Raw genomic sequence first — 21,671 nt, 5'->3', positions numbered from 1 at the left:
TTTCACGTTTGTTTTCTTTTTCTGTATGGAATTCTGTGTACATTCTTTAGATCTTTCTTACAATATATGTGTGTCCTTTTAAGTATCTTATTCATCTACTCTACATTTTTATGTCCACAAGTTATATTTGAAATGCTTTTCTATAGTGATTTTGCCTTTTACTATGCATCCTGGACCTGTGATTTAAAATGAAGTATATAGATTAATAGGGCTGCAAAATCTTATGATTTTGATTTCCTTATACATTCAATGTTCTTTAGTATTTCATTAGTATTTTTACTTATTTTATAAGATTCAGTATGCATTGAAGACTACTCATTTTTTTATCCAGCATTTCTAAGTAGGTTACTCATGAGAAAAATTTTTTCATATTTCCAGAATCTTAACTGCTTATTGTCATTTATGTAATGTGACTAAATTGATTTAAATTTGAATCAATGGAAATTAAATATGTTCAACTTAAACCTGGAAATACACACAATCATCTTTTAACATCTCAGTTAAATAGATACACGAGTAGATTTGAAACATGTACAGAAGCCTTATATATAAATAAAATGGATAATTTAAAAAATGATCAGTGAGGTAAGAAGGGATTACACAATTTGATTAAAGATAGACTCAACCTTGTAGCTACTGTTTATTAATTTTCAGTTTTGTCTTCTCTTCATATTTATACTTAACACTATATCTGAAATTATATGTTTGTGTTTTCCTATCATAACAGATGATGTATTATTGATATTATGAAATATATATAATCATTAATGGAGTAAAAAATATGCTTCTGGGCTTCATTAGTACATTAGAAATGTTTTTGTTTTTATTTTAAGGGGATTAGTGCTTAGTAAAATGTTATTAATACAAAATGTTGTCTTCAGGAATGAAACCACTTTTTGGAGTAGAAGAACAGATTGGAAGCTATTGTGAATACCTAAGGTTAGTATACGGTAGCTAATAATAAATTTAAGAAAGTGGGTTTTAGATTTACTTTGAGAAAATTTAAAACAAAAGTATTCAGGAGAAAATTAGAAAAGGTCAAATAATGAAATGGTAATTTGTGGATTATAGGAGAAGAAAATAATGCAAATGAAATTTGAAAACCTCTAAATCAAACCTAATACTCAAGCCATTTACAATTCATCATGGGACCCTATTACAGATAAAAGGAATAATTGAATAGAGAAATGATTAATTTTTGTCTTGTAAATGTACTCTTGCTTTCCACAACTTGTATAGATGTAAGATTTAAACATTCTTACATACAAATAAGCTATAAGCTATCTTCCAACTGGTAGCATTTGAGCTTCCTTTGGGATTTCTCCCACATACTCATATAATCTTTAATGTGCAATATTCCTTTACCTTCATTGACTTATTCTTCTGTTCTTCCAAGGTATCTTTCTTAATTTCTGGCATATTTAAGGTAAACCTGGTATTATATACATTTGAATATGGAGTTCCATAATACAGTTCTACTACTTTTGTGAATGTATCTGTCATACCAATAAGAGAATGCTTAAAATTGCATTATGAAATACAAAGTTTCATCTATATCAGTGAGCTTATTTTTCTTCTTTTAGTTCTATTTTTTACTAAGAAATAATGAATAATTTGTTTGATTTTATAGAAAAATACTCATTTTTTGATTTCCTGTTTTTGTTGGCCAGAAATTGGAGTATTTACAAAATATCTTATTCCAATAAATATGTGAATATCATTTTCATGGTTACTGGAAGAATTAGCACTAAAAATAGAATTTCTGGGAATAATGTCAAAATTTTGATTAATCACTGTAAGCTGATACAATGATATCATTACTTAGAACATCACTCTTCCAAATAGGACAATTTTTAAAGATAATAAATTAGTAAAGGTTCAGCATGCATACATTTATTATATCCATCAAAATGTGATCAACAAAATGAGCAAGATTAAACATTGGTATTCCTTAAAAGATTCTAATTAGAAATATGTAGTTGGTATTTATTTCCCCCTATTTCTGATATTTTTAAATTTTTTAATCAAATACATGCACTATTAAGGTTCCCAATATTTTTTTCTATGGATGGTCAATTCAGTATATGTCTGACATTTCACCACGTAAGTGTAACACCATATGTTCTCATTTAACATATTTTCCTAGATGTTTAACTGTGAACAATGAATGTTTTCTTCCAAAGCTTGAAGAGTAGTAAGTTTCAGTGACATCTCTTTCTGGAAATTATAGAAGACGGCATTTTAAATTAAAAAAAAATTAGAAGTAAATGTGAACATTGGGAATTAAGACGATATTTTTCATAAAATCATTTTATTACAGATATATGCTGAACAATTTACGTAAAGAGCAAATGAATCATGATGTGTCATGTTTCTAATGCTTTCCCTTTCCATGCATCTTATATACATAGGCTTTATGTACCTTTTAGTTTCTGTTTAATCACATCTCTGGTCTTCAATGAAAAGTCTGGATTCAACCTTAATCCAAAGAGTTTGTATTCCTGGGAGCTTTACATAGATTTTCTGTCAGGAGGAAGTGAACCACTGGCCACAGAAGGCAAGTCTAAATTAGTACGTATCCTCAAGGCAAACCTCCTGTTCTCTGACTTGCCTGCAGCCAGTGTAATTCTAGTGTCTCACTTAGTAGAACAAAATAACTACATTTCATTTCCAGGTGTCTGAACCACTTCAGGAGGGAGATGACTTCCTTTAATGCTTACAACAGAGGGAAGTTCAGATCAAGATAACCATTTGTTTTAAAGCAAAAACAAACTAGTAAAATCAACCTAATAATTTTGGCAAAGTAAATGATTTTTCTTATTCAGGAATCTTACAGGGCTGATTTTCAGAAAATCCTTAAAAAAAAAGAAGACTGACCAATATATGTAATGAGAATTATCCAAAAATACTCATAATATAACCTAGCCAAAAATTAAAAATTAAAACAAAGAGTGTAATTAAGGTTAGGGATTCGTTTGTTTTTTTTAATTTTTTTTAATGTTTATTTATTTTTGAGACAGAGAGAGACAGACCATGAATGGGGGACGGTCAGAGAGAGAGGGAGACACAGAATCTGAAGCAGATTCCAGGCTCTGAGCTGTCATCACAGAGCCTGGCACAGGGCTCGAACTCACGGACCCTGAGATCATGACCTGAGCCAAAGTCGGACGCTTAACCGACTGAACCACCCAGGCGCCCCTTTAGGGATTTGTTTTGATGCATGACCTCCAAACAAATTTGGTTAAAATACCAAACAAATTTGTTTGCTTCTAAATTTCTGTGTTTATGTCTTATGCATACATTTAACCTATGTAGGAGATATGAATTATAAAAACAAATTATCAGATGACTTCATCATTTTCTTACTAAAGTCAAGTAAAGGGAAAATATTAAGTCCAATTTAGGGTTAAAAGCCAGTGATAATTTTCCTTTGTTTTATAAAATTACAAAGTTTTAAAGATTTATTTATCTCTTCTTACATAATCTATTCCATTATTTTTAGATTTGAATAGCAAGTATAATTTTTTTTTACTTGAATAACAAGTATAAAATGTTTTTACTGGTCAATTTGGAATAACGAATCGTTTAGGTGTCTATGTTGCGTAAGATATCAAAAAGTTTTGCAGGTGGATCAAGAAAGGTGCAAAATTTGAAAAATACTTCAGCAACACTAGAAAGAAATCAAGGTCCACAGCCTCAGCATTGATGATGAGACTAGGCTCTTTCATTCTCCCTCCAATTTCAGCCCCACCATTCAAACAGATATTGCCTTTATAAAAGCAGTAATAATCTGGGAAGTTTTCCAGATTCATTTATAAGAAAGCAAAGAGCTCAATTCGAGCTACATTTTGTAGGGCTCTTCATTCTTTCATTATGACGTGAATCTCTTACAAAGGACTCTCTCTACTCTTTGTGTGGGGCGCAAAGGAGCCTTTATTGTGTGCATCCCTTTTTCACTTTAAATGCATTATTCTGTATTGGGTATGCAGGAAACAATCCAAACCCTTCACTGAAGATTTACTCTGTGGAAATGCAAGATAGTAACTCAATTTGAGAACAATGTGTTTTGCTTTCTTTCAGATGGAACTGGTCAATGTGTACTTGCTAGTTTCCAAACTTAGAAGGTTTGCCTGACATTTCTAAAATTTACATTGTGAAATATACAACAGACAGAGTAGGAAATTGTAGAATGTTTATATGTTCATTTGGGATCACAAATGTCACCACAGCTCAATTTAATTACACTTCTAGGAGATAATTTTGGTTACTACCACAGCTACTACATTTTCATAACCATTTTGTGTTCCAAGTTTTTTTTTCTTTCTTTAATTGTTTTCTTTACTCTTTCACTGTAACTGTGTTGTGTTTGTCAACTTAGATATTTAGCTTAACATTCGTGCCTTGAAAGTAACCTATCCTAACATATCCTCTCACTATAGTTTTCCACTTATTTAATATTTTATCATTCCTTATATGTAAGACCAGAGGAAGGAGAACTATAGTAACTGCTAGGTATGTTTCTCAGTGACTCTTGTTATGCCCATAAATCCTTAATAAATACTGGTCCAAATAGATAACAGCAAAAGACTGTTATTTGCAAGCAAACATCATTATTTTACCTTTCATTCATTATCTTTCAAAAAAAAATTTTTTTAACGTTTATTTTTGAGACAGAGAGAGACAGAGCATGAACGGGGGAGGGGCAGACAGAGAGGGAGACACAGAATCCGAAGCAGGCTCCGGGCTCTCAGCCATCAGCACAGAGCCAGATGTGGGGCTCAAACTCACAGACCATAAGATCGTGACTTGAGCTGAAGTCGGACACATTACCGACTTGAGCTGAAGTCGGACACTCTACCGACTGAGCCACCCAGGCACCCCCATTCATTGTCTTTCAAATCACCTTTTCATCCGGTAGTATTAAGTACTGTGCTAATTGTTCTCATTATCTCATTGAATTGTCACAAAAACTAATTCTACAGATGAATATAAAAATATAAATATATCTTTAGACATTTTAAACCACATTTGAATTCGATACTGTACAACACACATTTCCAAAATTACTATGTGTATCACTTAAAAGCGAGTGATTTTATGTAGTATCTATTTATTCAATGGGCAATGTCACAAGGATTCCATCCTCGGTTTCCTGTTTATTCGACTGAAGATTTGTTCAAGTAAGTTGGATCCACACAATATTCTTTAATAACATATATTAATTATTTGAATAATAATCTAATATAAATAATAATCTAATTCAATTCTAATGATTAGCAATCTTATGGCAATTCTGCATATGCCATGTTGATGCTCCAGAATGCTTTTTATGATAGTTTTGAGACAGGGAAACGGAAGGGCTCCATAAAAACCTTCTTTTTGCTCCTTTTCTTGCTTCTATTCTTGCTATGACCTGCACCCAACCCCACTTGACAAATGCCTCAGACTGAAGGAGTACCTGGGTGGCTTAGTTAAGTGTCCAGCTTTGGCTCAGATCATGATCTCGCGGTTTGTGAGTTTGAGCCCTGCGCCAGGCTCTTTGCTGACAGCTCAGAGCCTGGAGCCTGCTTCAGATTCTGTGCCTCCCTCTCTCTCTCTCTACCCCTCCTCCACTCTCGTTCTGTCTCTCTCCTTCTCAAAAATAAATAAACATAAAAAAATGCCTCAGAATGCAGATAGTCTATGTTCTCTTTGTAAGGGTCAAGGATCTAATGATTTCTATAGAATAGATAACATCTAAAGAAGGATCAGGTGAGAATGATCAGATGAAGCTATCATATGCATATCGTTGACCACCAGAGCTAGACATCTCCATGCCAAGACCCCCTGGTTTCAAGAAAGAACACCTGGGCCCTCATCCTTGTTCTAACCAGTTCCTGGATGCCTGAGAGGACATGCACACCAGACCATGATCCTCAATAAAAGCCTTTAGACCCCAAGCTAAGACTCATGTTCCTTTCCTTTCTGAGTCACCCAGATGCCCCATCTATATCTGCTCTCTCTATATCTTCTATAAACTCTGCTCTCACTTCCTGCTACCTCACGTTTGACTTCCATTGTAGGCAAAGCCAAGGACCCTCTTGGCTGGTCCTGCCAGTCCACCTCTGGGTCCTTGGATCCAGCCTGCCTGCATCCATTTCAGGTGATAAGCCAGCTTCCAATAAAAAAATATAAGGTAAAAATGCATCCTTATGGAGAAGTGTTCCCTTTATTATTTTTTAATGCTTCTCTCTATACATGATAAATTTTTTTATTCAGAAGTCTGCTCTGTCTGAAATTAATATAGCTACTTCAGCATCTTTTGATTAGTATTAGTGTAGTATATCTATTACAATAATACCAAAAAGTATGTAGGTATATGTTTAATGAAATGTGGGCAGGATTTGTATGGGGACATTTTTTTAAACCGATAAAGATATCAAACAGCATCTAAATACATGAAGCATCATTCCATGTTCATAGAAACACTCAATATTTTAAAGATGGTAATTATTGCTCAATTTATTTATAGACCAAAATTAATCCAAATGAAAACTCTCTCTGTGGTTCCCTCTGCCCTTGTCCCCTGCTTACACTGTGCCAAAAAAAAAAAAAAAAAAAAAAAAAAAAAACAACAAAAAACAGTGATTACCAGTGATTATCAGAGGGTTGGGGAATAAAAGGAGAGTTATCTAAAAGAGGCACAGGGATTATTATGGCTATGAAAATATACTGTGTACATATACTGTTTACATATACAAATATACTGTGCATGTATACATGCTGTTATGTTTATGACAAAACCCATACAACTTTATATCACAAAATGTAAACTTTAATGTGTGCAAATTAGAAAAAAATGATTTAAAGGACTGGAGATCACAAGAAGGAAGGCAAACTGTGAAAAAAGAATCTAACTGTATTACAAATGTATGAAGCAACTTTAGCGAAGGGGTTGGGAGAATAACTCGTGGACCTAAGTAACTTGGAAATGAGTGGGAGCTGTAAGACCACATGCCACAGGAGCTGCGTACAGCACAGTTCTACAGTTGAAAAAAATTGTTACCCATGGAGACACAAGTTAACAATTCTGATACTGATATATATTTATATATATCAACTGGAATTGAACAATTAAGTACACGAATGACAGATAGTGGAAAACTTATTTTTCACTAGTGGTGTGTGAGTTTACAGAGTAACAAGAGGAGGGAGTTAGAATGCTCTATAATGGCAATAGATTAGAATTGAAGACATCAGAAAGAACTCATATTTAGCTCTGTATGTATATTTTCGCATATAAATACTTATAGCTATGTCTATATACATGTGTTAGTGCACACACAAACACACACACACACACACACACACACACACACACACACACATTTCCTTGCTCTGTCAAATGAGAGAGGCTAAAAAAAAATGATATCCCAGGACAAACAACACAACTAGCCCTGGGATCTTGGTTTCAACTGCTATTCTCCAATAAAAAGAGTCAGTGCTGCTTAGAGAAATTGCTGCTTCTGGGTCTAGGACAGGATATGTACAATATAAACCTGGTGCATCTTGAAATGCTACAAAAAAGGATAAATAAAAACAAAAACAAAACTCCAAACCCACACACATTGATTGATGAGACTGTCAAAAGAGCACAGGAGCCAACTGAAAGAGTTCTCAGTGGCCAAAACTGTAAAAGTTTGGGCAATAAAGTAAATAAAATAGTATTGTAATGTTATCCAAATTTAAAATAAATATTTGTTAGTACACACTGATATAAATAAATGATAGGATAAATTAATGAACCTGAGATGAGAGCCAAATCTCCCATGCAGAATTGCAAGTAATTGATGTAGATACTTTGCTCTTCAGGAATAGAATCATAATTTCTCGGTCCTTAAGTGCAAACTATACACAGCAACTCCATTTCAAAGAGCGCTGAATAGAAATTGGGTGTGGGGGGGGAGTGTTGAAGACAATAACTTTCTAGCAGAGAAAACTGACAAACACTATCAGCTAGGTGATGAAGGTTGACATCAATGTTGATAAATCATATCGATAGTGTAGACGTTTGATATCATGTGATGAGATTGACACCTTATGTCTATTGTCTTCGTCCCCAAAATTGATAACCCCAATCTAATGCAATCCTGAAAACAATTAGGAAAGCATCATTGGAAGGACATTCTACAAAATACTTGTCCAATACTCCTCACAACTGTAAATGTCATCAAAGAAAGGAAAGTCTGAAAGACCATCATAGTCAAGAGGAGCCTAAGGAGACATAATGAATAAATGTAATGTGGTGTCCTGAAAGCAATCCTGGAACACAGAAAGGACTTTAGGCAAAAACTATAGCATGTGGCCTTTAGTTAATAATAATAATACACTAATATTAGCTTGGTAATTATGACACATGTACCATAGTCATGTAACTTGTGAATAATATAGATAACTGGGTGTGGATATTTGGGATCTCTTTGTACTGTCTTGTCAATTTTTCTATAAATCTAAAACTGTTCTGTTACAAAGTCTACATAATAAAAACTCACGTAAAATTATTTTGATAGTTTGAAAGGATAAAATGCATCTATCTAACTCAAGTTTTTTTTTCCACCTAAGTCCTATGAAAACTAAAAAGAACATTATCAATAGGTAAACTCCCTTACCATCCTTTTTCTTTTTTGCAAAAGCAATTGCAGAAATTGAAATTGCAAGTTCAAAATTGAACTTTCCTTTATATTTTTGCACAGAGATATAATTTAGTACTGACCTAAACTTTTCATTATTAAATTGTCCTATTTAACTAGTTTATCGGCCTGGGAAAGCTCTCCAAAAGTTGTGACACCCAAAACGTTTAGCATCTAAAAAGCTGTTTTGGATGCTAAGTTGATATAATAGTATTATTTTAAGCTCTTCATTCTTGCATATATTAAGTCCATTTCTAGTCACCAGGCAATGGGAAAAGTCAAATCACTAAAGTGGCTGATATTCAAGGATGAAGAAGGAAACTATCTGGCCTTTAAACTTCCACAACAGCCAGCAAAACTTGAGTTACTTGGTAATATAATAAAATGATGACAATATTTGCCCACTTCACTGTTTCAGGTAAGAATGTCCTGAGATATAAATTATACAAGAACAAAGAATGAATGCTGTTTAAGTAAATATTTTAATTGCTTATGCATTATTCTTTTGCAGTAAATTGAGTGGGGATCATTTTTTTTTCTTTAAACGGAGGCCTATTATTGAAACACAAAACATTTAAAATTTGTTTTGTGAGGCTCCTGTACTGAATGGAAAGGCAAAGAAACTATGCATAATCAGATGTGGAATGCCTGGAGAAAAACCTAAAACATCTGAATCTTTGAAGATTTCAGATGTTGATTAACCACTCAAAGCAAATGTAATTGTTTAGACCCCTGCTCTTCACTAATAATTAAAATACACAGACACACACACACACACACACACACACACACACACACAACAAATATATGCTCACCATAAATAGAAAGTAAATTAATTTGCAAGTAACTGAGAACAAGTGAATTTGAAAATGCAGGGTCTGATTAGTTTCATAATAATGCTGCGATAAATGTATTTATGTAGCACTGTTTAATTCATCCAGTCCATCTTCTGGTAAGAGGGTAAAATAATATATGGGTACATTATTTTTGGTATTTTGAAGCCTCTGGTGAATGCATGGAAAGATCACCAATTTTATCACGCTAAACCATAGGTGCTTTATTAAGAATTACAGTAATCACAGCTCCTACTTAAGTTTGTAGTATCTTAACTGTAAATAAATGGAAATACTCTATTATTGGTAGAAAAGAGATTCTGTCATTGTGGATATAATTAAACTTCAAAAATAAACAGGATGGTTGAGAAATTTCTTAGCCTCAACCATCTTATCTTAAACAGAAGGCCAATTATTTCATAAAATATCTTCATTCAACTAAGTAGTAGAATACTATGACATATAAGTAAATAGCAAAGAGCTTCTTAGAAGCTAAAATACTATTCCCAAATTGGCAATTTCTTTTATGAATTACCCTAAATAGAAATGTGTCAAGAAACAGTGCTATTAATTTTATGATGGGTTTGCTGGCTAACAATAATTAGCATTAATTATGCATTTTAGTTTTTTTCAGTTTTTCAATCTAATGAAAAACTTCACATAACATTTTCATGAGCAAATCTGCATGAGCAGAATTAGTGTCCTTATTTCTGGAATGTATGTTTTGGAAGTTCACTTTTTTATTAAAATTTTGTTTTAATGTTTATTTATTTTTGAAGGAGAGAGAGACACAGAGTGAAAACAGGGGAGGGGCAGAGAGAAAGGGAGACACAGAATATGAAGCAGGCTCCAGGCTCTGAGCTGTCAGCACAGAGCCCTACGCGGAGCTTGAATTCACAAATGGGGAGATCATGACCTGAGCCGAAGTTGGATGCTTAACTGACTGAGCCACCCAGGTGCCCCTGCATGTTCTGGAAGTTCACTTTTGACAAGAAACTAATTTGATTATCCTCATTCATTTCCTTATACTTATTTAGTTCATGAAACTTGGAAAACATGGTGGAATTTCACACAAATATACGCTAAATATGAAATATTTTGAAAATTTGATACAATAAATACATTAGGATAGTATGTATAAAAAATAGATAACAAAGATGAAAAATCCTTATTTGACAGGCAGGTTTGAGATGTTGCATTACTGAGAGGAAAAAGAGAGAGAGAGAGAGAGAGAGAGAGAGAGAGAGGAAGAGCTAAAAGAGGAAAAAAGAGTGAGATAAAGATAGAAAGAAACTTTGTGTGGAGGAGGGAGCCACTCTGAATTTCCCAGGTAAAAACCTACATTTTGTGAAGTCTTTAAAACTCTATCAAAATATTTATTACAGATAGGAGATGTCATTTGTGAGAAACAAACGTGATTATCATTATCGTTATCCTTGATTTAATCCAACCTAACTGTTTCAAGCTATTTTTGAATTTTACACTTCCATGAAAAGATATTAAAATAAAAATGAAGTTAATTAAATACATCAGAATTAAAGTATAACAAATGATTCTTCAAAAAAACATGATGAAAAAATAAAGGTTATTCCCTTAACAGTTTTAAAAGTTTTAAAACTTGGGATCTTAATAAACACAAGTGATTAATGAAAGACCTAAGGTACTGATAAACCAGAGAGGAGAGTTGGTCATTTATAAAACTACTTCTAGGCACTTAGTTCAACATCTAAATTACCAAAATTGTTAATCTGGCTAAAGATGGAATTACAAGGAAGAGATTCAGTAACTTGACACAAACCCAACATTCAAAATAAACAACTACATATATATATATATATATATATATATATACACACACACACATATATATGTGTATATATAAATATGTGTATATACATGTGTGTATATATGTGTGTGTGTATATATATACACACATATACATATATTCATATAAACATTTATAAACTCATACAAACATTTGTAAAGCTCAATTAAACTCATATAAACACTTGTAAAGTTCAATTAAACTCTGTGATTCTTTGTATCACTAGGAATTCTTAGGCACAAATGGAGTGCTCTTATAGGTTGGCCTAAAACTTCTCATAAAAATAGAGTTATTATGTAACAGAAGTCCAGATGTGGGTAAATCTAAAATAATCAGAAAGTTAAATTAGTAAATTTTATCATCCATGAGAATTTCTGGTTATTATTGGATTTTCTGTGAACATAAATACTTGTTAGCTCATCCAAATTTAGTATGTAGTTCCTAGTATAACTGAAGAGCTTTGGCGTATATTCCAAAGAAGATCTTTGTAAACTTCATTTTGAATATTGTTTTAGAGGTTTTTTTGTTTTGTTTGTTTGTTTGTTTGTTTGTTTGTTTTTAGAGACAGTGCAAGAAGGGGTGGGACACAGAGAGAGGGGGACAGAGGAAATGAAGCAGGCTCTGCACTGACAGCTGTGAGCCTGACATGGGGCTTGACCTCACAAGTTGTGAGATCATGACCTGAGCTGAAGTTGGATGCTCAACCGATTGAGCCACCCAGACGCCCCTTTTTTGAATATTGTTTTAAAGATTTCCTGCTTGTTCACTTCTTCTTTCTCTTATGTTTAAAATGTCGCTATCTCCTCTAAAGCTGGAATGTTGTATTGCAAGATTACAGAAACCAGGGCCATCCTATAGATGCCAGAACTGTGGCAAGGGCTACCCTGCTGAAGGAGTGGTTCGGTGGAAGGTGGAATGATGGAGCAGTAGGAAGTAAGGCCAAGTGATCCATTAGGTTCAGTAGGCACAGTGTCTTGGGCTCATGATCTTTTAGGGACCCATGAAAATAGAATGTATCTTACCTTACATATATTTAATACAGGTATTATTTTATGTTTTGTCATTATTATATTACATATAGCATAATGAATATATTGATTTATCTAAATAAGTTCAGGTAGATTTAGGAATCTAATATTCTTTGATTCATGCAAATGCAAGCCCACATAAATGTTTCAATCCAAGATGTTTTGTTTTGTTTTGTTTTGTTTTGTTTTGTTTTTGGTTTTGTTTCTGTTTTTGGAGAGAGAGAGAGAGGGAGAGGAAGAGGGAGAGAGAGAGAACAAGGGAGAGGAGCAGAGAGGGCGAGAGAGAGAATCTCAAAGTGACTCCACACTTAGCACAGAACTGGATGCCGGGCTTGATATCATAACCTGGAGATCATGATCTGAGCCAAAATCAAGAGTTGGAAGGTTAACTGATTGCACCACGCATTTAGCAAATTACTACTGTCTATATGCTAGTGAGCGTAGAGAAACTTGCAATTATAAAATGTATGTATGTGTGCGCTTTCTTACTGCTATATTAATATATTTCAAAGTAATATGTAAAGAAATGTTATTTTGTTGGAAATCTTTCACAGCAAAAAATATTGTGTGATTTATAATTAAATAAACAGAACAAACAGTTTTATGAAAATTTTTCCCACTGAATAGCAGACTTTAACACATTTTATATGTTTCTAGTTTACTAAAATAACATGAAACTACACTTAAACAGACAATCTAAACAGGAGAAATATTAGTTTATGTTTTGGTGGATTACAAAAATGCAGACATGCTGCTTCAAGGGAGCATAATGGTCAGCTCTACCTTAATATGTAAGTACTAATGAAGTACCCATTTGCTTCTAAGACAAAGTTGCTAGGGATAAACATATACACATTCACTTGCATACTCCATATGGTGCACTGTAACCTTAGTTAATACGTGGTGCTATATATGCAAAAGTTAAAGTAAGTTCATGCTTTTTTGGTCACCGTAAGAGGTTTTACTTATTTTTATCTCAGATAATTATGATTTCTCAAAGTTGAACAGTTACTGGTGGGAAACTGCCTTATTGCATGAAGGTCTTGGTCCTTGGATTCCCACAAGAAGATTTATGTGGCGATCCAAGCTGGAATAAAGACAGCCAGAAGGAAAGTAGCAAGCCCAAAAAGGTTTATTAAAGTGAAAGAACACTCAAGGTAGGAGAGGTTCCTGGAGGTGGAACCGGCCCTAGGTTCTTTTAGGATTGGATATTTGCTCCCTCTCTCTGGGCTGGGAGGAGCTGTGATGTACAGTGGGGTGGTCTGTTATCGAGGCTCCTTCCAATCCTTTGGGGGACTCCTCCAGCAGGTAGGGAAGGGAAGTTTTTGACTCTCCAAGATTTGTACCAGAACCTTCATAGCAGCCTTTCTTCATGGTGGGGTGGGAATTATAATTGCAAGTTGATGCATTATAATGAGTCTAGGGTTTATCCTGGGGCCGAGGTGGAAAGGAGATCACATGCTCCATACCTGTGGCTCCTGGTCTGTCAGCTCCAAGGTCTTGGAAGCCACAAGGTCAGGATGTTGTGCCTCCTGGCTCCTAATGCATAACCTATTTATCACCTGTCCTTGCTCACAGCTCATGTCTCTATCATTCCCCTTCAAGGACCTGGGACAGTGCCTCTGGGCCTTCCTTCCACTGCCCAAGTCTAGCTTCTTCCTAAGGGATCCAAGCTTCAGTCCACCATTGAAATTCCAATGTTAATAGCTCTTTCCATCTTCTGAAAGCTGTTATGTGATATTTTTCTTACAAAGTATTGAAGTATTTCTTATTGGAATAAATAAAACATACTTTAGACTTAAAAAATCAAAATGTTCTAAAATGTAGCCAATTATCTGTGTACTTTTCCCATTTCAGTATCTAATTCGGTTGTTCTAAAAGGGTGGTTTATAGAAACGTGATGATCCATAAGAACCTTGCAGGAGGTTCATGGTGTCAAATATGTTTATACTAATAGTATAAACTTTTTCAATGTGCTGGAAACAGGTAAATTACAGGCAACTTAGCACAAATAAAAGCAGTGGACATTAGCTGTACCTAGTCATACTTATTGTATTCTGTATCACTATGTACTTGCCTTAATACAAATGTGTCACTTAAGACGTCCTTGAAGAATAAGTAAAAAATTTTAATTTTATCAAGTATTGACCCTTCATATTCATATTTTTAATGTTCTGTAGTGTAAAATGAGATGTAGTGTAAAATGTAGTGCACTTCTATTGCACTTTTAAATGGGATTGTTTTGTTAGGAAAGGTATTTGTAGCTTAATTACAAATTGAGCTAAGCAATTTTTTCGCAAGAATACGATTTTTATCTAAAAATTTGAACTGTCTTAAATTTTTTTTTTGGTGAGGGAGGGAAATTAATGTCTGCCAATGTGAGCTTTCCAGGTTCTCATACTTAAATTCTATGGTGGGATTGGAGATGATATTAAAAAGTAGAATTTTTAAATATTACATAATGAAACGTGTCAAAATTTGAAAGATTTGTATCACTCATTGAATCAATAATTTCCAAATGAACAATGCATGTGTGAAAAAGATATCATAAGTAAGACAGCCATTCAAAGTATAATTCAATTGATGTTAAGAATTTTGCACATATTTCATGAGGGATATTGATTTTTAGTTTTCTTTTTAATTTACTTAGCAGGGTTTTTGTTATATGCAGATATATTGGCCTTATAGAATTAATTGGGAAGTATGCCATTCTCTTCAATTTTCTGAAATATATTTATGTAGAATTAGTATTATTTTTCCTTAATTGTTTCAAGGAATTTTACTGATTTTTTTAGAAAAATGGATTTGATTCTACTGATGTTCTCTATTTTTTGTTTTGTTTTAATAATTCCTGCTTTTATACTTACTGTTATTTTCTTCTCCTCACTTTGCTTTTAATTTTGTCTTCTTTTTCTGGTTTTTATGATAGATATCAGGCAATTGAGAACTTTCTTCTTTTTTACTATTGTAGTTAGTGCTATAAATTTCCCTCCATGTACTGTACTAGCTTTATCCCAAGATTTAAACATGTTATGTTTTTCATTTTCATTTTCATAATTTTTCCTGATTTCTTTTTTAATTTATTTTTTAACTTATGGATTGTTTAAAAGTGTGTTTTCATTTGTGATATTTTAGGGTCTGTTTCTGTTGACTGATTTCTCTCCTCATTAGCATATTTCTTTCTTGCTTTGCATATCTTCTGAGTTTTGATAGGGTATCAGACATTATAATTTATAACTTGGTAGGTGCTGGTTATTTTTATATACCTTTAAGTATTTTTGATAAGTATGTTTAAATATTTGTTAGAATATTTATAGAATATTTATAGAAACTTTTTGTTCTTTTCAGGATTTGCTTTTTTTTGTTAGTCTGCATCAGAATACCTTTTATTCTAGAGCCAATATTCCCTCATTACTGAGGCAATAGTATACTGAGTACTTTAACCAATGTCCCATGCATTAGAAGGTTTTTCCACTGGCTGATGGGCGCACAAACTATTCTGGGCCTCGTGTGTGCTCCTCGGATTTTTCTGCGTGCCTATTTTTGATGAGTCATTCGCTGGCTCAGTAATTATCCTCACAGGAATTTTCTGATCAATATTCAGTAAAGTGTCAAGGGAACCGTGCAGATTTCTGGGACTCTTTCCCTGTGTAGCTTTTTCTTCTTTGGTACCCTGCTTTATGAATTCTAGCTACTGTGGTCTCCACCAATTCTTAAGTTTGTCTGCTTAACTGAGCAGGACTGGTAGGCTCTATTTTGATTTCCCCTTCCCTTTGGGGACCTGGAAAGTGTGCACAGACTAGGCTTGTACAAACATGGGGTTTCCTTATGTGTTTCAGTCACTCAGTGATTACTGTTTTCTATTGCCTCTTCAAATGCTTGAAACTTGCTTCATATTGAACACTTGTTTTTCAAGAAACAGACTACAAAGAGTCTATTGACATGATATATTGCACTTTGCAACTAATCTTCAAAAAATAAAAAGGGGAACACCTGAGTGGCTTAGTTGTTTAAGTATCAGACTCACGATCTCTGCTCAGGTCATGATCGCAGGGTTCATGGGATCGAGGCTCGCTTTGGACTCTGTGCTGACAGCACAGAGCCTGCTTGGGATTCTCTCTCTCCCTCTCTCTCAGCCCTTCCCCAGCTTACATGCTCTCTCTCTCAAAAATAAATAAATAAATAAATAAATAAATAAATAAACACATAAATCAATAAATAAGCTGCTTGTCTAATTTTTATGTATTAACAGGGAAAAATACCACCCCATTGCAGTGGGTGTATTAACAAAGAATATCCATAATTGGCTGAAAAGCCTATTGGAATACTGTTGTCCTTTCTGTAAAGGGCCACTTTTCCTTCCATACTTCAGCCAAAACTTGATATTTCAACAGACTGAATACAGAGGCAGAAAGAAGAGTTTAGATCTCTTCTGTCAAGCCAGACATAAAAAAAAAAAAAAAAAGGAAAAATATAAAACAATTGCATTCATCACTATTCTGGAGGAAATTATATTTTTAAGCTTTCAGATTTGTCAGTATAATGGCTTATTTTTTAGTGAGTTCATTAAAAATATTTTAAAATATATTTTAATTCTAATATGGTAGATATTAATACCTATAAACCAAATAGAATGTCTTTAAGTTTCACAGTACTTAAATAAGTTAAATATTACTATCATTAAGATATTGAGAATTGCTGATCTATTTCTTTTTTAAAAAAATGTTTATAATGTTTATTATTTATTTGTGAGAGGGAAAGAAACAGAGCACAAGGGGGGGGGGTGAAGGAGAGAGGGAGACACAGAATCTGAAGCAGGCTCCAGGCTCCGTGCTGTCAGCACAGAGCCCGACACAGGGCTTAAACTCACAAGCCATGAGACCATGAGCTGAGCCGAAGTTGGATGTCCAACCGGCTGAGCTACCCAGGCACCCCTGCTGATTTATTTAATTTCCTTATACTTATTATAATTTTTACTCATTTGAAGCAAGCAGATGACAATTTTATATATGCTACTTTTGTTGTTAATGTAAATGTATTAAATAGGTTAAATTAAATTTTTTTGTGTAAAAACTGTGTGGACCCCAATATTTGAAGATATTTGCCCCCATTTTTAAAGTCAGTGATTCAACACAAAGGCTGAAAACTATGTGAGACAGAAATGTTTATGTAATTTCTCCTTTGAGCTGCTCTAGTGGCTTCTTGTCATTTAGGATGAATGCATGAGATAAAGGGTGTGGTGAGAGGGTTGTATAAGGGATAATATCCATTCATACCTACCCTGAAAAACTCAAGATTCTGCATGGATTTGAGCTGTTACTTACAGAGATCTCTACATGACATCCAACTATGCCACTGTCTGTTTCTGAGATTTATGTTAAAGCACCATATAGGGAAATCCACTCACAGAAAAATGCTTAGGGGCCTGCCCAAATCCCTATACCTCTTAAAAGATCTGGCAGTAGAATATGGAACCAGGATTCTATTTGCATTCCCAGGAGCATTGCAATTTATCACTCTGCTAGCTGTACTTCTTCAGCAAAGAAATATATAAATTTCACCTTGGAGGAATTAGCTGAGCTGCTTTTTGTGCATTTGTAATATGTGCATGTATTCTGACTCTACTATTTTACTGGTGTGAATCATGAATCAGTTCTTTACTTTATTTCTTACATCTTCCACTCAAAAAAGACCTTTAAAAGTCACCTAAGAAAAGACTGTGAGTCCCTTGAGACTAGTAAATCTCTACTCCTTATTTGATTTGTTACAATGTTAAAAATCTTTTCCTGACAAGCCTAAAGCTCTATATAGGAAATTTTTGTCCTTTTTTAAAGGTCTTCCTTCAGGATGAGGATTTAGGTTGTATTTAATTTAAACTCTAGCAGAATTTGACACCATCTAAGATTAAAAGAAAAATTAATTAGCTTCACATTAACTTCTATAATGTAATTGCATATGATAAAATCATTTGTATTTTTGTATCTTTGGTAAAAACTATCCTAATTTATTACCTTTCCAAAAAATAATTGCCATTATTAATTATTCTTTTCCGTTCTATTACAATCTCAAAAAGTTACACCAAGCTGCCATGTCATAAACGTTTGTTAAATGAATTTAAAAATATTTCTTGCAATGGAAATATAAATATTTGACTGTAAAATTTAAATCAACTTAAGCATAATATTTAATCCTCTAAATATAAGTTAACATGTCTATGGTAGATAATATAGAAGAAAGTATTAAATAATTGATTACTTAATATATTTTATCTTTATTTTTTAGGTATGACATACACATTTACCTTTGTGTGTATATATGTGGGTGGGGGTGGGGAGCTGGTAGGTAAATATTTGTTCACCTCAACTCCCCTAATCATAAGCTTCCTGAGAAAATGACAAGGATTAAGTATTAAAACAGTTGCATCCTTTATGTCACTAAAGTATACTGTAAATAATAGATACATTTTTTGATTGATTGTAAAGCGATAAACTTAATACACGTTAACTTTTTTTAAATTCTCTAATTATAAGATTGAAGATTTCATATACAGGGAGACCAGAACAACTGCTCACTTCCGAAGTTTCAAAATGCTTATACATTTAGAATGGTTTGATTAGATTGATATTAATTTATATTTTCTAGAGAAGGACAACAACATATAACAAAAAACATTTAAAAGTAATAAACTACTTGTCTCTTAAGAAAAAATCTATTATTTTCTCAATCAAAAATTTACCTGAACATCATAATGTTTTGAATAGTATCTCTGCCAAAATGGTAATCTAGATGACATAAAAATTGTCCAAGACCAGTGACTTAAAAAATACAATAAACATCTGTTTCAATGCACAGAAGTGAAATAATAAATTTCCAGTTAGCATTCACAAGAAAAGAAGTGAAAACTAAAGCAGTGAACATATGTACAAATTGCATCTCTTATGATTTCCCTTAAAAAAAGATGAGTGAGACAATGTACAAAAGTCAATGACTACAGATTTCTCAGAACTGATGAAAAACAAGAATCCTTACATACCAAAGTACAATGCACCTAAGCCAGGTAAATAAAATGTAACTCACATGCGAACACAAAATGATATGCATATAAGAAAAAAACAAAGACCCAAAAGAGTCTTAAATTACATATTAATGACCCAGTTTCCAACGGAGAAAATTAGACTAGCAGATTATTTCATATGAGCAAAAATAGAAATTACAAAAATATGAAATATCTATCATCAAATATTGAGAAAAAATTATTTGTCCACCTGAAGTTACCATTATATTTATAATTAAATCCAGACCTATTTTAAAGCTATGATGTCATTAAACTATCTACCCCATGGCTATAGTTTTAGCCTTGTGGAACAACCAATTTGAGGATAAAACCAATCACAAAAGGAAGCAGAAATGAAAAATGGAACAAAATCTTGAGGGGATTCAAGTTCCTGATTCCAGCCATTTCTAAGGCTAACCTCATCCCAGTTCTTCCTGCAGTTGATGTTTATGAACCAATACATTTCTTATTTGCCTCTTAGTTAGATTTATATTTCTGTCACTTGCAACCAAAACGACTATGAATATAATAAGTGAAAATAAGGTCTCTGAGACTAGCTAAAATCACTCTTGATATTCTTTAATGAATTTCACATAGTCTATGACTTATAGACATATTATTTTGTCTGTCTATTCTGAATAGCAATGATACAAATGTAATTCTATTACGAAGCACATAATTTTTAATTAGTTCAAAAGATAGCCTCATGATTTCTGTCATTTATAATAATAATAGCACTCTAATTATTCTCTTTCCACTAACCTCTTTTCCTTTCCATCCATCCTTCACACTGCAACTAGGAATACCTACAAAAACTTCAGTCCAATCGTACAATCTCTCAAATGGCTTTCCTCTATGAAAATAACTATAAGAGAAGAAAAAAAGAAAGCAAGTCAAATTACCTATCACATTTAAAATATCAAAAATGTGTAATTAGCTAGCATATTTGACGTTATTTGCCATTTATATTGGACATGATCTTTGGATCATGTTATTTTCGTGGTTAACATGGTATTCTTCTACTCCTTCATCTATTAAAATTCTGTGTACCCTTCATGTTCTAACTCAAATACTTTTTCTTTTTTGTAATTTTTTTAACATTTATTTATTTCGAGAGAGAGAGAGAGAGTGCACAAGCAGGGGAGAGGCAGAAAGAGAGGGAGAGAGGGAGAGAATCCCAAGCAGGCATCAGCTTTCTGCTGATAGTGCAGAGCCTATTGTGGGGCTCGAACTCACTAATTGTGAGATCATGACCTGAGCCAAATTCAAGAGTTGGACTCTTAACCAACTGAGTCACCCAGGCGCCCCATAATGCTTTTTCTTCTGTGATGTTTTTTCAAAGCTGATTACTAAAATCTGTCTCATTTCCTTGGCCCTATGTCTATTTGATTTTACGTTATTGGACTCATGCCAATATTACCAATCTTTTTGTTAATCATTTACATTCCCACATTTCTATATAGATCATGAGCTTTTTAAGGGCTAGAACATTGTCAACTACATTTTTACAAGTACCAAATATTTATAAATGTTTTTGGATGGGATTAATATTCAGTTATTTTACTGCTTTATGCCAGTACTGTATCCAATTCAAGTTGTCTTTTATAATATGCATTATAATTCCAGCTTGACTTCCCTTTAGCTCTGATTTAAGGAAACATTTTACTTATTACACCATGCAAACTAAAATTAAACCTATAGAAAAATTTGGAAGTTCACAAGACAATTTTTTTTTAATTTTTTTTTTCAACGTTTATTTATTTTTGGGACAGAGAGAGACAGAGCATGAACGGGGGAGGGGTCAGAGAGAGAGGGAGACACAGAATCGGAAACAGGCTCCAGGCTCTGAGCCATCAGCCCAGAGCCTGACGCGGGGCTCGAACTCACGGACCACGAGATCGTGACCTGGCTGAAGTCGGACGCTTAACCGACTGTGCCACCCAGGCGCCCACAAGACAATTTTTAAAATTTCACTTAATAACATAAGCATAACAGTTTACAGTTCAAAATGCCATCCCTTTAGAAGAATATATGAGATACAAGAATACTCAGGCTTCAAAAAAAAAACCTACTTTGCTTGCAGAGGAGCAAAAGAAAGGTAGATAGCCATTAGAATAAATTAAAATGCTATGCATAAACAAAATAAAGCATTTTAGCTTAAAAAATTAAAATTCAGGCTTACAGTTAAACGGGGAAATTTTAGAAGTACTTTTAATGTGTGACTCTACGTGAAAGAGTACACTCAGTTTTGTATCATCCATT

The 21,671-nt window shown here is 33.5% G+C and overlaps 1 pseudogene; it reads left to right on the top strand.

Annotated features, from left to right (window-relative positions):
* The first annotated feature begins 868 nt into the window (after positions 1–868).
* Positions 869–21,671, top strand: part of LOC121037914 (NEDD8 ultimate buster 1-like) — a 186,277-nt pseudogene continuing 165,474 nt past the window's right edge.

This window comes from Herpailurus yagouaroundi, unplaced genomic scaffold (assembly GCF_014898765.1).
Source record: "Herpailurus yagouaroundi ecotype Mexico unplaced genomic scaffold, PumYag 164, whole genome shotgun sequence".
Taxonomy (NCBI): Eukaryota; Metazoa; Chordata; class Mammalia; order Carnivora; family Felidae; genus Herpailurus; species Herpailurus yagouaroundi.
The sequence above is the reverse complement of the archived record's forward strand: the minus strand, read 5'-3'. Positions and strand labels throughout refer to the sequence as shown.